This window comes from Ranitomeya variabilis, chromosome 4 (genome assembly GCF_051348905.1).
Source record: "Ranitomeya variabilis isolate aRanVar5 chromosome 4, aRanVar5.hap1, whole genome shotgun sequence".
Lineage (NCBI taxonomy): Eukaryota > Metazoa > Chordata > Amphibia > Anura > Dendrobatidae > Ranitomeya > Ranitomeya variabilis.
The window spans coordinates 567,357,214-567,378,009 of record NC_135235.1 but is presented as its reverse complement, the minus strand read 5'-3'; positions in this window follow the sequence as shown (position 1 = coordinate 567,378,009).

Here is a 20,796-nt window from a genome sequence, read left to right as displayed (position 1 = left end):
GGAAAATAAAAGAATTGTTGCTAAATGATCATTTTTGTGACTAAAAAGTTAAATGTTCATTTTTTCCTTCCATGTTGCTTCTGCTGATGTGAAGCCCCTGAAGGGTTAATAAACTTCTTGAATGTGGTTTTGAGTTTTTAGAATGGTGTCACTTTTGGGTATTTTCAGCCATATAGACCCCTCAAACTGACTTCAAATGTGAGATGGTCCCTAAAAAAAATGGTTTTGTAAATTTCGTTGTAAAAATGAGAAATCGCTGGTCAAATTTTAACCCTTATAACTTCCTAGCAAAAAAAAAATTTGTTTCCAAAATTGTGCTGATGTAAAGTAGACATGCGGGTAATGTTATTTATTAACTATTTTGTGTCACACAACTCTCTTGTTTAACAGAATAAAAATTCAAAATTTGAAAATTTAAAAATTTTCAAAATTTTAGCCAAATTTGCATTTTTTTCACAAATAAACGCAAAAATTATCGACCTAAATATACCACTAACATGAAGCCCAATATGTCACGAAAAAACAATCTCAGAACCGCTAGGATCCGTTGAAGCGTTCCTGAGTTATTACCTCATAAAGGGACACTGGTCAGAATTGCAAAAAACTGCCAGGTCATTAAGGTCAAAATAGGCTGGGTCATGAAGGGGTTAATTCCTGCAGTACTCGGGGGTGTTTCCCATCCGAGCCCGGGGATTTTTCAATTTTAGTGATTTTTAGACGCCGCCGTACTTCCTGCTGGGTTAAGCAGGTGACATTTAATGGGGAATTTTTGTTATCACTGATCATATTGTCTGCCATGTGATTTTCTTGTGTAAATACGGATGAAAAAAAGTCATCTAGCATATTGGCTTTTTCCTTATCCTCATCCACCATTTCACCCAGACTATTTTTAAGGGGGCCAACACTATCATTTTTTAGTTTCTTACTATTTATGTAGTTAAAGAATATTTTGGGATTATTTTTACTCTCTCTGGCAATGAGTCTCTCTGTCTCAATCTTGGGTGCCTTGATTTGATTTTTACAGAATTTATTTAATTTTCTCTATTTATTTAATGCCTCTTGCGAGAGAGTCGTCCAAATTAAGCAATGACACTCGGCTCAAACTCTGTCAGTGTCACTGCACTGTGAACCCATCCTTTCGCATGAGAGAAGGAGAAAGTAATTTCTTTATCTCCTCCATTGCCGACGTCCACAGTAATCAGACTGCACACTGATGACATCCAAGTGCAGTTCGATGTTACACACGCGCCCATAGAGTTGAAAGAAACACATCACTTCTGCATTTTTTCAGCCACTCTTGGTTTTTGCTTACAAATACTGAGGTAAAAACTCACCAAATACTCGTGTGAAAGTGGTCTCACAGTTGCTTCAGAGTTTTGAAGGCAGACACTTCTTCAGGATAATATTTATTAAGAAATAAGAGTGCAGAATAGTCATGACAAATATATTCACAGTAGGTTTAAAAGCTTTAAAAGTGTTGGAGTGCCCTCAGATACACATGTAAAGGCTTCTTTAGAAAAGTTGATTACTTCTCTACATCTATTAGATAGCCATGTACAGAAGCTTAAAAAAATAGAAAAGTAATCTAATCTAATGAAATCTAATCGCGATTCGACCCACGCCTATTAAAAACAGTTGACATGTCCCGGCTTTGAGGTGGGCTCATCACCGGAGCCCACATCAAAGCAGGGGATACTGACATTGACATATTAGTACGTCCAATGTCAGAAAGGGGTTAAAGGACTTTATTCTGGGTGTGTGTGTGTTTTAATTCAATATGACTATGGGGTTAGTAATGGGGCGTCTTATAGATGCCTCTCCATTAGTAGCCTTTGGGCTTGATGTCACTTGACAATACAAAGGTGACATAAACCCCCCAACTAACACCCCGCTTGCCACCACATCAGGGCAAGTGGGAAGAGTGAGGCTAAGTGTCAGAATTGGCGCATCTTATAGATGTGCTCTTTCTGGGGCAGCTGAGAGCTGATGTTTTTAGCCTGGGGGGCAGTATCCATGACCACTTCCTAGGCTATTAATATCAGCCAGCAGATGTCTGCCTAGACTTTGCTGGTTATTAATTATAGGGGACCCTACATCATTTTTTGGGGGAGGTCCCCCATTTTAATAGCCGGTAAAGGCTAAGTATACAGCTGTGAGATGATATTAATAGCCTGGGAAGCTCCATGGGTATTACCCTCTTCCCATTCTATAAAAAACTGCCCCCAGCTGTCGGCTTTCCCTCTGCTGAGGAAGCCCACGCCATTTTTTTCAGAAAAATAATATTTTAATAATTAAATAAATGAACAGTAAGCTGAACACTCTACTAATTGTATATGTCACTGACATCTATATACAGTATCTACCTATTCTATGTGTATATACTGTATGTAATCCATCTACTCTGTCCTGTCGGGTCCTGCTGTGATTTTACTGTACACAGCTTTTCTTCTATCTAATGTCTCTCTCTGTGTGTCTCTCTCTATATATATGTGTCACTGACATCTACCTACCTAATCTCTCGCTCTCTCTCTCTGTGTCACTGACATCTATCTACTTTAAAATACTTTAGTGGCAACGCAATTATTTTCCCGCACTTTTACTGAATTTTACAGACTTTTTCAGATTTTAAGAAAAATGCTTGTGGAGCGCCCCACGGCTGGGTACTCGGTACCGGGTCCTGCTGTTCACAGGGGGATGTCACGGTGGCGACCCGGTCCGTGGCACCAACGTTAAAGGGAAAGGTCTTTAAACGGAATAAAGTTTGTGTTCGTGACGCCACCGGTAGCATTCGGTCAGTGGGGACCGACGCTGCTTTAAGGGGTCCGCTGGGGTGATGTTATGACAGCTAGATGGTATGACTTCCCACAGATGAAGTGTATCCCCAGGGCTCCCGTGGTGTAAAGGGAAGATGGTGAGTGGCGCAGTAAAGAACAAGGACACAAGGTTGCAGTCTCTTTACCTTTACTGAAGACTTCAGCATCCACAGTCCAGGGCACCAGATCACAGGGCAGGCAGGGTCTGGCCGGCTTGAAGGCAAGTTAGGAATCACCTTACCCAGGTGGAAATCAAAAGTCTTCCTTTAGCGCCGTGGTGGTGTAGTCCCTTACTGCTTAAAGCTTCACATAAGGTCCTCACAGATATTATCTCTCTCTCTGTCCCCCGGGTAGGATAGGACATAACCCGTATGACTGGTGGCTTGAGGCTGTTTATAGGGACTCTAGCATGCCCCGGCCTCTGAGGGGTGCTACCGTGCCTCCTGGGTGTTAGGTCGGACAGGTAACGTAGAGTTCAGCTGTCCTGCCGGTCTCTGATGTAAGTCGTGGAGGGCCTTACAACCTCGAGGTTCCGGCTACCGGTCTCTGCGCCTCAGAAGGAGGCAGCCTGCTCGGGGCTGGTCTCCCCCTGATGTCCTCTCCTGTGCTTTGCTCTCCTGCACGTTCTCTGCAATTTATTTGGCTTTCTGAATGTCTCTTTCCAGGAACTGCTGCACTGATGCTACACAGCTCTGTAAGACCTTCCTCTGCCTCAGACTGATCCAGTCTGTTTTATGGCAAGACTGTTCGATGTTCTTTCCTTTTCAATTTCCTCTTTCTGCCAGGAGCTGCAGACCCCCACGTCTGCTCAGCTATTCTCCTATCGTACCAGCTCCGCCTCAGGTGATGTTCCACGACAAGCTCCCTTCTGGCAGTCTCTCTCTCTCTAGCACATCATTCTGCTTCCTTCCCCTCTGTCTCTCTGACAGGAACTCACTGAAACTGAAACTAACTTTCCCTACAGACTACCAGTTATATATATATATATATATATATATATATATGGGGAGTCACCTAGCAAGTAGGATCAAAAGCTCCCCTGGTGGCCTAGAGTGTGAATGTGTCACCTGGTTACAGTTATCCCTTCTTGCCTTCAAGCGTAACATCACTCTCCCTGGGAGGAAAGCAATGCTACTGTGACGACAAGGACCCTGGGGTGCCACACTTGTGTTTCCGATCACGAATCCGAATATTGCATATTCCTGCCGAATTTATGTTTGGCGTCCGTTTTCCAAACATATTCGTTCATCCCTACCCATAATACTGTATGTAGAACTATGCTATCCATTCTAAAATGATAAGTCTGCAGTCACTCTGTGTGCTGTGCGCTGCGAGGATTCACCGATGTCTGACCTATTGCAGAATTTACAATAGACATCACTGATGTAATGTAACAAAAAAGTGAAATCTTTGGCATTGAACTATACCTATATTTTCTATCTGTGAATCATGAACCATGGTATGTGCTAAAGGGGCCCACTGAGACTCTTTCGCCTAGGGCCCATGAAAACCTCGAGCCAGCTCACTGACAGCATATCACGATAGATTTCATTACCAATCTTCCAATATCGGCCGGGTGTACTGTCATCTGGGTGGTTGTGGATCGCTTCTCTAAAATGGCCCATTTCACTCCACTGTCCGGTCTTCTGTCAGCTCCTGCGCCAGCAAAGAAGTTCATACTACATATTTTCCACTCCATGGTTTACCTCTCCATATAATCTCTGATAGAGGAGTCCAGTTTACATTTTGCATTTGGAGGGCTCCCTGCAAGCTATGTCACTTTGAATTTCTCTTCAGCCTACCATTCACAATATAATAGCTAGGTAGAGCGGGTCAATCAGATCCTGACCAACTTCCTGCAGCACTTCGTCAATGCCCAGCACAATGATTGGGCTGAACTCCTGCCTTGGGTCAAATTCTCATACAACAACCATGTGAGTGAATCCTGTGGTAAAACTCCATTTTTTTGTGGTCTACGGTCAATATTCCAATATTCCGCTCCTTGTGTGTCTACTACCACTGACATTCCTGCTGCAGAATCCCTCGTCAAGGACTTTTCTAAGGTGTGGGAAGGCACCAAGACCAACTTATTGAAATCCTCTGGATGAAGAGACACGCAGACAAGAGGTATCTGGATCCACCTCCGTGTTGTCCTGGGGACAAGGTTTAGCTGTCGTCAAAGGAAGTCCACCTCAAGTTACCCTCATATAAACTGGGTCCTCCCTTCTTTAGACCATTCGTGGTTCTCAAATAGATAAATCCTGTTGCCTACAAGCTCAAACCTCCGGCCTCTTTATAGATCCCCAATTCATTTCATGTATCTCTCCTCAAACGGTTGTCCTCAGTGTCTTCTTCAGAGATACCACTCCTACTTTAGTCAGCTCTGAAGACATTTTTGAGGTCGAAAAAATTCTGGCCAACAAGAGGGTAAGAGGAAAAACCTTTTTTCTTGTGGATTGGAAGGAGAGGTTGTGGGAGCCTAGAGAGAACATCCATGCCCCTCTCCTCGTGGAGAGATTTCTTGTGGGCTTGAAGAAAAGGGGGCATAAATGGGGGGTTCTGTAGCATCGGCATCCCTGCATACTTCTCTCCTCCCCTGGCAGGGAACTTACCACAGTGGTCCCCGTCCCACACTTCCACGTCCTTCGTGACTGCTGCCCGGGGTTTCACAGGTACTGTGCTTAGGGTGTGATACCTCTTTCTTAAAGGGGCTGCACGCATCATCCTAAAATGTCCCTAGCCAATGGCTGGGAGACACTTATTATGTAAGGCACCTCCACCTGAATGGAGGTACCTGAGTAAGGTGTATAGTTAGTCCCCTGCATGCTTGCTTGTTGTCAGGTCCCCAGTATCAACCAGTCAGTCTACCTGCCCAAGTACCTGTCTGCCCATACTTGCCTTGTCTCCCTGTAATTCAGCCATACCAGCCCGCATTTGCCAGTGCTTATCTATATATCAGCTGGACCAACCCACACCTGCCAGTGCTTATCTGTTTACTAGCCAGACCAGCCCACACCTGTCAGTGCTTATCTGTATACCAGCCTGCACCTGCCAGTGCCTGTCTGTATACCAGCCCGCACCTGACAGTGCCTTTCTATATACCAGCCTCTGTGTTCCTGCCTGTATCAGCTGTACTCACCTACTGGGCAGTTCCAGCTACCCTTCCCTTGGGGGTCAGCTGCCTTGCATCCAAGGTCTGTCCTGGTGTAGCACCTGGTGTCTATAGGGACCCAAGCCACCAACAGGTGCTCTAGTGAGGAGTCAGGTGCTCATCTAGTCACACCCCGCCAGGCTCTCCGTGGACCATGGCACAGTGGCTCCACCACTCCCATTATAAGGCTGACACACAGTTTTCCTTTTTGAGAATTCCAACAATAAGCTGTTTATTTTGTGAAAAATTTTCAGTAAGCTTTTAACTTTCCTTCAGTTTAACCACAGGGGATGTCTAAAACGTCTTCTAGAGGGAGATTGTAACCACTTTCTACGTTGGTCCTAGGCTCACCTGTCCTGTCGAGTGTGCGGAACCAAAAAACACATCATAAGTAACCCAAAAACTAAAGGATCCAGCATTTCCATAAAATTCAAAAACTTTAATAATCTTCATTAAAATCCCATTCTAGGATCGTATGATTGAACAGAGGAAAAAAGTCCCATTAGAGAATAAATTATATCAGGTTGACGAGTTTTGCTGAAAATATTTCTTACTCATAAGTTAAACAGTTGTTTAAAAACCCCAAGGACACCTACATATCCCCAAATGTGGTAAATGACATCAGAAACATATAATTCCCATAATATAAATAGTAGCAAACAAAGATAATGAATAATAATATTAACACACATGCATATTATATAATTAATATATTAAGCTGTGGTAAAGATCGCTTGGCAATCAAAACGCTTTGCTGTACCTTTCCTGTTTGAGTGCGGTTTTGGAGCTTCCAATACGTTTTAATGTGTATTGAATACATTTTGGATTTTATTGAAGGAGCTGGAACATTTCAAGTTTTTCATTGCTAACCACGTCAAGAGACCAGACAGAGTTATGTGCACCTGCTGTGGCTGTCAGTGAGCTGGCTTTATTTTCCATGTGCAAAATTTATAAAACCATTTTTGGTAGGGACCACATCAGATTTGAAATTACTTTGGGTGGCCTCTATGACAGAAAACATCCAAAAGTGTCATCATTGTGAAAACTGCACCCCTAAAAGTCTTCAAAATTGCGGTTAAGAAGTTTTATTAACCCCTCAAGTGCTTCACAGGAATCAAAGCAACGTGGAAGGAAAAAAACAAATGTTTTACTTTGCTTCACAAAAATGTTATTTTAGCCAAACTTTTTTTTTATTTTCACAAGGGTAACAGGAGAAAATGGACCCCGAAATTTGTTGTGCAATTTCTCTTGAGTACGTCGATACTCAATATGTGGGGAAAACTACTGTTTGGGTGTACGGCAGGGCTTGGAAAGGAAGGAGTGACGTTTTGGAATGCAGACTTTAATGAAATGGTCTACGGGCGTCATGTCATGTTTGGAGAGCCCATGATGTGCCTAAATAGTGAAAACCCCCTCAAGTGACCCAATTTTAGAAAATAAACCCCTCAAGGAATTTATCTAAATGTGAACTTCCCAGGTGGTTAACAGAATTTTACAAAGTTGAGCTGTGAAAATTAAACATTTTTCTTTTTGTTGTTTGAGCCCCAATTTTTTCATTTGCTGCACAAGGATAGCAGGAGAAAATGGACACCTAAATTTCTTTTGCAATTTCTCCTGAGTCCATTGATACCCCATATGTGGTCGAAAACTACTTTTGAGGCACAGTAGAAAGCTCAGAAGGGAAGAAGCTCCATATTGGAGTTCAGATTTTGCTGGAATGGTTTGAGGGTTCAATATCACATTGGCAGAGCCCCTGAGGTGCCAGAACAGCAGCAACCCCACAAGTGACGAAATTTTACAATCTACATCCCCCAATGAATCTAGGGGTGCAGTGAGCATGTTGACACCACATGTGCCTCACAGCATTTTATACCATTAGGCTGTGTAGAATAATTACATTTTTACCACTAAAATGTTGTTTTAGTCACAAGTTTTTAATTTTTATAATACCAAAAAATGGACCTCTCAGTTTATTGTGCATTTTCTCCTGAGTGCTCCAATACCCTACATGTAATTGGGAACTACTTTTCAGGCATAGTGCAAAGCTCAGAAGGGAAGGAGCGCCATCATTTTGTGCAGATTTTACTGTTTTGGTTTGCGGGTGCCATGACTCACTGGGAGAGCCCCTGAGGTGCTAGAACAGCAGATCCCCCTATAAATGACCCCATTTTACAAACTACATCTCTCAATGAATTAATCTAAGGGTGCAGTGATCATATTGACACAACAGGTGTGACATAACATTTTATAGCATTGGATAGTGAAGAAGAAATAATTACATTTTTACCACAAAAATGTTGTTTTAGACCCAGATTTGATACTTTTACACTGGCAAATGGGTAAAAATGGCACCCAAATTTGTCACACAATTTCTGCTGAATGTGGAAATATCCTATGTGGTTGTACTGTACTGCTTAGCCACATGGCGAAACTCAGGAGAGATAGAGCGCTATTTGCCTCCTGGAGAGCAGATTTTCCTAGAATAACTTGCGGACTCTATATACAGAGCCACTAAGCACTAGAACAGCAGAATTAACCCTCAAGTGACCCCATTTTGGAAATCATAACTCTTTGGGAATTTATCTACAGGTGTAGTGGCGATTTGGACTCCATGGGTGCTTTCAAGAAACAAGCAGCAGTGGATGTTGCTGAGTGAAAATCTGCTATTGTAGTGCCCGTACATTGTAGGGCTCATAGAAATCACATCAAGAAAGGACAACACCAAAGAACTAATTAAAAAAGATTAAAAGCTTTGTTGATAAAACATATAAAAACATGTATAGATACAGGTGATAGGGTGATGACAATGGTAAGCCAAAGAATGGAACCACAACTAGGACAGGTAACAAACAGGCAAAGTAAACAAACTGTGAGTTGCTCAAAAATGCATGTGCATTGTGCAAATAAATAATCCCATTGACATAATATACGTGTTTGTATGCAGAGCTCAAAGGTGCATAGATGGTGATAAAGTCCAGCAGGGCTGTATGCAGAGTTACTTTTTGCTCAATGCACTTATTTAAGGTAGGTAAATGCGTGCCTGATGTTACCTGAGGGTTGCGGTGTCGCTGTCTCAACGCACGTTTCGATGCAGTGCCTTCTTCCGGGGAGTGCCTTCTCAGTATAAGTGATAACACAACTTTATTCTTCGGGTCGGTGCGATTACAGCAATACCAGATTTATATAGTTTTTTTAATATGTGGGTGCGGTCACACACTAAAAGATGCATTTTATTGCAAAACAAGTTTTTGCATCGCTACATTTTGAGAGCTATGATTTTCCTATATATAGTCATGTGAGAGCTTGTTTTATGCTGAATGAGATTACATTTTTAGTACCATTTTCGGTCACATAACATTTTTTGTTCACTTTCTATTCTGATTTTTGAGAAGCAGAGAAGCAATGAACAAAAAAACAACAATACAGAAATAGTTTTTTTATTTTTATGTGGTTCTGCGTGTGGCAAAATTGATGAGTTTCATTCTTCAATTCAGTTCAATAACAGTAATACCACATTTATATATTTTTTTTATATTTTGGTGCTTTTACACAATTTATAGAAAAAATTATTATTTTTGCGAGAGCTGTAACTTATTTTCTGAAAGCTATAACTTTTTATTTTTCAACTGATGGACCTGTGATGGTGTGATATGCTATGTGGGTATTATTTTTATGCATATTTCTATTTTACTTATTTTCATGGTATTCTCTTGTAGAAGGAGTTATTTGCTAATTGATGAATGGCTGTTGCTGCCATCTGATATCAGCCCCCACAGCACTGTATTGTTTGCTAATATGCTAATGACATGTTAACCTAGCTTGTTTAAACAATGAGCCCCTGATACCTTCCCCCTCTTGACCTGTGATTGAGGAGGGAGACTTAAAATATCAAGGAGGTGAGACACAGATCAGTACTGTGTGGAACCATGATGTGAAGACAGCACGTGAGAGAGATAGAAGAGTATATGGACTATGCTATCCTCTGTCTGCTGGATTGTTGGACTTTTATCCTGTTACTGAACTGCATTCGTGTTCTGGACTATTTTATCCTTTGTGTGGTGGATTATATATGGACCTTTTGTATCTTTGCCTAAAAAAGTCTTGGAATTGTTTACTCTATTTACTATACTCTAGCTCTGTTGATTGTGTGGTAACGGAATTACACTGTGACAGGACATATGAGTTGTTTTTTTTGCAGGACAAGGTGACATTTCCAGTGATACCATTTTTATTTACAATCATCTTTTTGATTGCATTTTATTCCATTTTTTGTTCAACACTATGATGAAAAAGTAACGTTTTTTCCTCTTTTTTATGTTGTTCACTGAAGAGGTTAACTAATGTGACAGGTTTATAGGCTCGTTCAAGACATGACGAAGGACCAATCTGAAACGCGCGTTGGGGTGTGCGCCACACTCGTCTCTTCAGACCACTAAGGTAACTGTTATGATCCGGTGACCTTGGAGCCGCATGAAACTTTCTCTGGAGTCGGTGGAACCTGTACTGACCGCAAATCCTGAACTAACACCGCAACTAGAAGTAGCCGTGGGGTGTGGGGTGCAGATAATACAAAAAATTCCACAATCTAACTAAAGACGTGGAATGAATATCTGCAACCCCACAGAATCCAACAAGACTGAGAAAATACTGACACAATCTAAGCTGGACAAGAAAACACAAAAGAATAGCACTGAACGATGAAGCACACAGCATGTGTGCCACAGAAAAAAAACCAGACACTTATCTTTGCTGATTTGGCAGAAAGGCAGGAGGAACCAGGCAGAGGTCCAACACCTCCCAACAACAATTGACAACTGGCAAGGACTAATGAATCCTGCACACCTAAATACCCCAGTCAGAACTGCAATCAGCAGACACACCTGACCAGGACTGCAACCCAGGGACAACTGCATTACCACCTACTACCACCGGAGGGAACCCAAAAGCAGAATTCACAACAGGTAACATCCTTTTATACACATACTATACTTGCCCCTCAGGGTATTTTACCTATTTATGTTATATTAACTTTCACTACACCACCCTTCATGGGAATTTACCTTTAGGCAAAAAACAATGTTCTACCCTAATGGTATATTTTCTTTTTGTGCAGATTTGATACACTGAAGATCTTAGGTGCTTCGTTTTAATTATTTCTGTGCCCTCTATTAGCTCTACCTTGTGGATCTCTACAATATTTGCACAATATTTATCATTGTACTAATTACTGCCACTATATTTTGTATTTTGCCATCTTATTTATATTGATTGCTAATTGGCACATGTCACTTTTTTGGCATTCATGGCTACCAATTAGGTACTGCACCTGTGCTATTTAATCCTAATTTAGTTACTCCTTTAGGTCTTACTTTACATCTTCTATGGTAGTACCATTGTTTATCCCTCTAGTAGTTCAAGGGTTTTATTATCTATACTATAGTCTACGTATATATGTATACCAACAACTGGTTTTAATTGATATGTGGGCACTCGTAATCTACAGTACCGCTATATAACCATTTTTTTGCTGAATAAAGGTTTTTTACTTTGAGACCTCTTTTGTTCTGACTCTTTATGACCAAATGTTCAATGTTTCCTCCTTTGCTTCATCCTTTTTTCTGAATGGTCTACCATTCACATTCCAACAGATGTACAGTATGTCTTTATAATGTTATATTACCGTACATATTTCGTACAGTTTTGTTTTTTTTGTCTATAATTTGACATACAGAATTTGCTCAGTCCTGAATGTGTTTTGTTAATCACTCATACATCTATTTTTGCTATTATTACTTCTTAAATTATTTTGTGATCTTAGCCACTATTTTATTAGCCTCTCTAGCATCCTCTTTGAGTAAACCCATTTGCTTAGTCTATGACAGATCATGTCCTTTCATTTTTTTTTTTTTTTATTAAATTGCTACTCATCTTGACAATCCTATTTTGCTTCAAATATTTCTCATGATAGGATACTCATTTTTGTATGCTTAGGATGACAACAATAAGCTCTTAAAATGGTATTGTCATATATTTATTTGCGATAAGAGTGTGTATTTATAATGTTCTGCCCTTTTTCCACTCGCAACATTAAATCCAAAAAACGACACATCACACTGACTCGATGAAAAAGTAAAAAAATAAATGATATGGATTACAGTTGAAATAATCAATCAGGGGTGGTATGGCAGACTGATGCCCACTTCCTCTTGATTACTTATATATCCATAGGTGGGGACAGTGACGCATTGAATTAGAGATAAGTATCCATACATGGTGTGTTCTATTCAATGACAGCTGGTTACCCCCCACCCCCTATATGGTAATAGTTTCTAAGATATCGTCAGAGGGCCACTCCTATCCTGTTTTATTCAATGGTGTACATTACTTTCACATGGAATGCCGAATATGAATTTATGATCACTTCTCCAGAATTCATCTATTTTGTGTCTTAAGGACACAGGATTTCTTTTTCTGTTTACTGTGTTCATAGAGCCGTACCTATTTCATTTCTCCATCGATGAAGTCATTTGGGAGGAAGAAAAATGCAGCAATTCTGCAAAAGTGTTTAAGTGTTCACTGTGCTGTACAATTCTATGCTATGCTATGACTCAACTGTACAATTGCAATAATAACACATTTGTACAGTTTTTTTATTTTTAAAAATATGATGAAGAATAAAAGCAGCAATGAAGATTTGTTTTCATGTTGTCATATTCTGACAGCCGTAAACCATTACCATAAGTCATGTAGAGGCTTGTTTTTTTTTTCAGGATTAGTAGATATTTTCATTGTTACCATTTTAGGGAGTTTAGAATATTTTTGATGTATTTTTAATCATTTGTTTTGGCTGGTGGATTAATAAATGACTGCAATTTAGGCTTTTTTCCTTTTTATGGCGTAATAATACACTAAGGCTGTCCTGACAACACATCAGCAACCACTGATTCGGTTGCAGAGGGACTAATGGACTGACATTGGGAGAACCCTCCCTCTATCTATGGGGTTCTAGTGCTTGGATCTGCATTATCACTAATTCCCACAGTCTCACCAAGACAGTAAGATCACAGCTATGTGTATTCTTCAAGCTCTTGATGTGCAACTCGTAGGTACAGTGAAGTTATTGCTGACCACCCAACTACCAGAATATGTGTTCCGATTCATCTTTTATACGCATTACACAGAGTTAAGACTAAATCCTATTGACTGTCTATGGGACTGAGGAAAATAGCAAAGTACAGCGCCAGCTATCTTCAATAGTCCCACATGGACAAAACTATTTTCATATATTCTATTGGGGCATTTAAAAATATTTGGGAGAGAAAAGGCCTCTTCTACATTGCATCTTTCAGCCAAAGTCTACAGCGTCTCTCTCTTTGGAGCGCTTGGCACATACATGTATTGTATAGGCAACAGCTCACTGATCCCATTGAAAACTGAAATGCATCATTTTCCCCATTGTGGTGCTGCAGGTAAATTGAACAGATGTGTCCTCCACAGATTATACCTCATTCCAGGAGGTCACAGAAGCAAGACACTGAGAAGATCCTTCTAACAAAAAAGGATTGCCCAAAGCAGACAACCCATTTGAGGCTGTTTAGATGTTTCCACACAGAATCGTATAATGTCTGCCATGGCATATAGAGATGACAGATAGTCTACAATTGTTTATAAGGCCCCTTCACACATCAGTTTTTTGCCATCAGTTGCAATCCGTTGAATTTTGAAAAAAACGGATCCGGCGACTGATGCCGCCGGATCTGTTTTTTTTCTCATAGACTTCTATTAGTGATGGATTGTGACAGATGGCCTCACGTTTCATCCGTCGTTCGCTGGATCTGTCGAAATTTGTTTGTCCAGCGGCCGGAGACAATGGACAAAGTAATGTTTTTTGTGTCCGTTGAAAAAATGGACAACAACGGATTCGTCGCCATCCGTCGTTTGCTAGAATGGAAGCCTATGGCGCCGGATCTGTCAAATGATGGAATCCGGGACGGATTACGTTTTTTACAACTGAGCATGCTCCGATTTCTTTAGTATCCAATTAGCTGGATCAGCTAGTCGGATCCGGCGAAAAAACGGATCCGTCACATCAGTTTTTCGCAATCTGCGACGGATCCGTTTTTTTTCAAAATTCGACGGATTGCGACTGATGGCAATAAACTGATGTGTGAAAGGGGCCTAATACTGTATATTTAAGTTCAGGTCTTAGACTGAAGTTTATCAAAGCACATTTTAAGTGGCGGGTCAAAAATCTGTATCTATAAAATAAGGCAACACATTAGAGGTTCTTATGTTATAACTACGTGTAGTAAGTATCCAATCCAGAGTATAAATATCTATATATATATATAATCGTCTAAGGGGCACTTCCGTCTGTTTGTCTGTCTGTTTGTCTGTCTGTCACGGAAATCCCAAGTCGCTGATTGGTCGCGGCCAGCCGGCCGCGACCAATCAGACAGGCACAGTCCGGCTGCGAAATGGCCGCTCCCTACTCCCCTGCAGTCAGTGCCCCCTTCATACTCTCCCTCCCAGTCAGCGTCCGCCACCCACATAGCGTTTTAGCAGTCCATTAAACCGACTGCGTTACACCGCGGCATAACGCGGTGTAACCCAGTCTGTTAATGCTGCTATTAACAGATGCTCTGCAGCATCAATAGTAAAAAGATATAATGTTAAAAATAATTTAAAAAAAATTAAAAATGGTGCTATTCTCACCTTCCGCCGTCCACCGATGCGCACAAGCAGCGAGGCTGCTGCCAGCTTCCGTTCCCAGAGATGCACTGCAAAATTACCCAGATGACTTAGCGGTCTCGCGAGAACGCTAAGTCATCTGGGTAATTTCGCAATGCATCTCTGGGAACGGAAGCTGGCGGCAGCCTTGCACGCATCGGGACAACTTCGGTGGACGCCGGAGGGTGAGTATATAACTATTTTTTATTTTTATTCTTTTTTTTAACAGAGATATGGTTCCCACACTGCTGTATACTACGTGGGCTGTATTATATACTGCTTGACTGATATATACTACGTGGGCAATGTTATATACTGCATGGGCTGTGTTATTTACTGCGTGGGCTGTGCTATATACTACGTGGCTGCTATATACTACGTGGCTGCTATATACCACGTGGCTGTGCTATATACTATGTGGCTGCTATATACCATGTGGCTGCTACATACTATGTGGCTGCTATATACCATGTGGCTGCTACATACTATGTGGCTGCTATATACTACGTGGCTGTGCTATATACTATGTGGCTCTGCTATATACTACGTGGCTGTCTGTGTTATAAAGTCCGTGGGCTGTGTTATAATATGTGGCTGTGCTATATACTACGTGGCTGTGCTATATACTACGGGCTGTGCTATATACTACATGGCTGCTATATACTACGTGGCTGTGCTATATACTACGTGGCTACTATATACTATGTGGCTGTGCTATATACTACGTGGCTGTGCTATATACTATGTGGCTGTGCTATATACTACTTGGCTACTATATACTATGTGGCTGTGCTATATACTACGTGGCTGTGCTATATACTATGTGGCTGTGCTATATACTATGTGGCTGTGCTATATACTACGGGCTGTGCTATATACTATGTGGCTGCTATACACTACATGGCTGTGCTATATACTACATACTACGTGGCTGTGCTATATACTACGTGGCTGTGTTATATACTACGTGGCTGTACTATATCCTCCACCCCAAACCCCCGACATCCTGCGACCAATCGGCGACAGACGCAGTCCAGCCGCGAATTGACGCTGGATTTAAACCATGCTTCGCTGATTGATCGCGGCCGGGCGCGACCAATCAGCAATATTGGCACGGGATTTAAACACCGCTTCAGTGATTGGTCGCGCACGGCCAGCCGCGACCAATCAGCGATATTGGCGCAGTATTTAAACACCACTTCGGTCATTGGTCGTCCCTGGCCGGCCGCGACCAATCAGCGATATTGGCACAGTATTTAAACAGCGCTTCAGTCATTGGTCGTGCCCGGCCGGCCGCGACCAATCAGCGACATGCACAGTCCGGCCGCGAATTGGCGCAAGATATGAACCACGCTTTGCTGATCGGCCAGTCGTGCGCGACCAATCAAAAATATTGGCGTGGAATTTAACCCCCACTCACAGCGCGACGTACAAACTGTACATACATACATATTCTAGAATACCAGATGCGTTAGAATCGGGCCACCATCTAGTACCACATAAGTTTGCATTATATAAGTGCTCTTATATGGTCTTAAAAGTTTTTTTACTAGGTGGAGTCACCATTTAACAATTCTTAGTTAAGGCTCATCATGGGTGTAACAAAAAGTTTTTTTTGTACTTATTTAATAAGCCAGGGGTGGGTGTCTTTTACTTATTTCACTAAGAGGTTTAGGATGCTGCAAGGCAAACTCCAGAAAAATAAGTCACTTCAGTGAATCTAGGCTCCGTAATAACAACATACATTATGCATGTACCGTGAGAAATGCATAAGTAATAAATCTCACTTGTCAAACCAAGATATTCACTGGCAAAAAAAAACAAAACTAACTCTCATTAAAATGTGTCTGCAGGAGAAAGAGTCTGCTTCCGGATAATCAGCTCCAGCAAGTGCAACTGGTGATAACTTGTCCACATTGCCCTTTTCTTCCCAAAGTGCTTCACTATTTAGTCTTTACCCTCATAACTATCACGGTATGTTACAGTGATGGGCAGAACTTTGTCAGAAAGATCAACTATTCTTCACCTTGGCATAGTAGTAAGTTCAAAATATTGCTAAGGGCTGCATAAGCTCGGAGTAACAATCAGTACAGCAGGACACGGGGTCCTAACACATAAGGGGCTCATCACTTGCAAAAAGTTTGTCGATTTAATTAGCTAGTGAAGACAAAATGATCTCTTATATGGGTCAAGTGCCCCTTCTGTCAACACTTTATAAAGACCTCACTTATTCCCAACTATTGAAAGCAGCCACATGTTTTGTTTTTCTTTTCTAGAAAAGGTTATTTATTCTTTGGGGTAAAACATTTGCCGACAAACACATTTATCAAATGTAAGGCAAAACAAGGTGGAGTAGTAGTGAGCACGCAATCAATCTTCTGTTTTCACTTTTCAAAGTAAAAAAAAACACCCCTAGAGATTCAAAGATGGATCAGATTTGTTCCAATGGGCACCTCAGCCGATCATCGATCAGTTTTCATTAGTCTCCTACATGTCTGTCAGCAGTTTTCTTTTAATTAGCTGGGGAAAGATGAATCCTTTCTTTTAATGGTTTTGCTTTCATACCTAATAATTATTAGTTACACCCTTCTTGGTACATTTCATGACAGATGGATGCCAAAACCACAGCTAACAGCCTTTGTCATATTATAAATGCAGCCAATAAATATGCTGTCTTCATCAGATAACAAAATTATTACAATTTACCCTTCGATGCAAAACAGTTTTAATTGGATAGCTCCATTGCATCATTTTACAAATCAGCTACACAATCACAGTGTAAGCGCACAAGGCAATGTTTGATCTGTAAGTAAAGGTGCTTGTGGTGACAAGTCACAGCCCATGAACCCAAAGTATTCCAGAAAAAGTAGAATCGCTGATGCAAAGTTAAAATGCTACATTCACCAAGCAATATAATGTTTCGACTCCCTAAGGCCTGTCCCACACGTCCAGATAATTCCGGTACCGGAGTTATCCGTGTCCGTGTGTCCGTGAGCTCACGTAGGCCATCCGTGTGGCACACGTGCGGCAGCCGTGTGCCGCCTGGGTACCACACGCACCGTGCAGGAGACAGCGCTAAAGTTTAGCTCTGTCCCCTGCATCGTGCTGAAGCCGCGATTCATATCTTCTGTGCAGCAGCGTTTGCTGTAAAGAAGATATGAATAATCCATTTTTTTAGTGGTATTTCGTGTTTAAAATAAAGCTCCATGTCCCCACCCCCTATGCGCCCCCCCCCCCCCCCCCGCAGTTCTGATAATACTCACCCGGCTCCCTCGTTGGCTGTCGCTGCTTCCTGTCCTGGCCGCACCTTCTACTGTATGCGGTCACGTGGGGCCGCCGATTACAGTCATGAATATGCGGCTCCACCTCCCATAGGGGTGGAGCCGCATATTCATTACTGTAAATGAGCGGCCCCACGTGACCGCATACAGTAGAAGGTGTGGCCAGGACAGGAAGCAGCGACAGCGAACGAGGGAGCCGGGTATTTTCAGAACAGCGGGGGGGCGCACAGGGGGTGGGGACATGGAGCTTTATTTTAAACACGAAATACCACAAAAAAAATGGATTATTCATATCTTCTTTACAGCAAACGCTGCTGCACAGAAGATATGAATCGCGGCTTCAGCACCATGTGGGGGGGACAGCGCTTACTGGAGCGCTGTCTCCTGCACGGCACACGGAGAACAACAGATGCATTGATTTTAATGTGTCTACGTGTGTCAGTGGCTCCGGTACGTGAGGAAACTGTCACCTCACGTACCGGAGCCACTGACGTGTGAAACCGGCCTTACATGGGTCCTTTCAAGCAAATCACATTAGTACATCATGTGATAAAAAATAGTGATGAGCGAATATACTCATTACTCGAGATTTGTCGAGCACGCTCGGGTGTCCTCTGAGTATTTTTTAGTGCTTGGAGATTTAGTTTTCTTCGCTGCAGCTGGATGATTTACAGCTACTAGCCTTCTTGATTACATGTGGGGATTCCCTAGCAACCATTCAACCCCCACATGTTCTTAGCCTGGCTAATAGCTGTAAATCAGAGGTCCCCAATGTTTCTGACCTTGAGAGCCATATTCAGCTCTGTGAGAGGGTCGTGAGCCACATCCAGCCTTGAGAGAGGGTTGCGAGACACATTCAGGTCCCGCCCCCCCCACAATAGTGGCAAACAAAGCTCCCATTACAGGCATAATGGTAACCAAAGCATTTCCACGAAAATCTCCCCAAAGTAGCATAGTAAGATTCAGGAGTTCCCACAATAGCCTCCATTCAGTATTCTCCTATAAAGCACTCCCAAGACACTGTCACATTCAGCTTTAAGCATCTCCTCTGACAGGTGGTGTCATCTTGTCTCCAGCGTACCATACTTAAATCATCTCAAAACCCCTAAGACCAGTATATGTGCATCCAGATCTGCTCTTCTGTGCAGGGCTGCTCACAAAATTCACCATTTTCAGATGTGCTCTTTATACCTGTCTGCTAGACCTGGAGCTAATGCACCAAGCTGACAGACAGCCACGAGCCACAATTCATGGGACCGCGAGCCACATGTGGCTCCCGAGCTACAGGTTGGGGACCCCTGCTGTAAATCATTCAGCTGCGGCGATGAAAACTAAATCTCCGAGCACTAAAAAATACTCAGAGGACACCCGAGCATGCTCGAGAAATCTCGAGTAACGAGTATATTCGCTCATCACTAATAAAAAAGGGAACATGATAGTTCAATAAACCAATAGTTTAAATATAAACAGAACAATGCAGGAATGCATAAATGAAATTATTCAACATAAATTACGCTGATGGAACGAACACCTGATTCCTTAATGTCCCAAAATGGGTTAAATTGTGACCCGTTCTTTTGACCAACCGTTATGCCCAACTTTAACATTTTAGCTTGGATTGTAATCTCTTTTTAAAGCAGATCTGTTATTAGATATCACTTGACAAAGCAAATGAGGATGAGTTGTGTTCATCCTCTCACTGTTTGTATCGGTCTGCACAGTGAATTAATATAAAAGGGATCTGCTTGGATTGGGTGAGTGTCATGGAATTGTTTTTCACATTGGACAATACTAACTAAATATATGATTAAATAGATCATTTAGACCTTATAGTGCTAGTGTATTTACTAAGGAAATTTCTGTACACTTAGTCCAGTTGACAGCTCCTCAGCGGTCTTCCTCACCACTCCAGCTAAGATCTCAAGCTGCAGCATATTTTCTATCATCCAAAAGAATCGGGACAATTATGCTAATCACACTCTGATTGGACATGTGCATGGCCCCATAGAAAAATTGGTCCATGTGCGATCTGATGTTTTGTCGGATTGAACTCAGACCAAAAATATGGTTGTGTGCACAAGCCCTTGGATAGTATTTGTGGAGACTGGATACACTTGGACTATATTGGACTTGTTCCCGGGGCTTGTGTAGGATTGAGTCATCACACAAGTCCAGCGCACAATCAGGGCTGGGCTGCGTTGTTCCCACCTATGGACATATTAAACATCAAAAGGAAGCCAGGGCTGCGGCTGGTCTCTGACTTCCTCTTGATGTTCACTTTGTCCAAAGTTGGTGACAATGACGCCGGCACTGATTGGGTACAGGGTTCATAAGACATAACAACTTCACGAGAGCCCCGGGAACGAGAGTGCCCACACCGTTGGAACGGAACCAGCATAGGAGGTGAGTATGAGTGTTTTTGTTTTAACGGGGATAAACATGAGGAATGAGAAGGGGTTGTCCTAATAGTGGACAACTCCCTTAAGGTGCATTTATACTGCACGATTATCAGCAACAAGCATTCCTAGGCAAGCTCTTTTGTCAGCAAATTGTGGAGTATAACCTATAATGAGGCTTTGTCCAAAAGGTCATTGTTCTCGGCATCCTGTGAGAGTAGAATTTGTGATGTCAAGAACCATGGGCATGTCTAGAACCTATGCGCATAGAATAATCTATTATTTAACATTCACTGTGCATCTGAAACGTAGTCTGCCCATGTAAACAGTCTTTTAAATGACTACTGATCAGAATTATTTACAGATCGGTGTAAGTTTAATGCTGCCGATCGAACAGTGTAAAAGCACGCTTACTCTACGTTGGG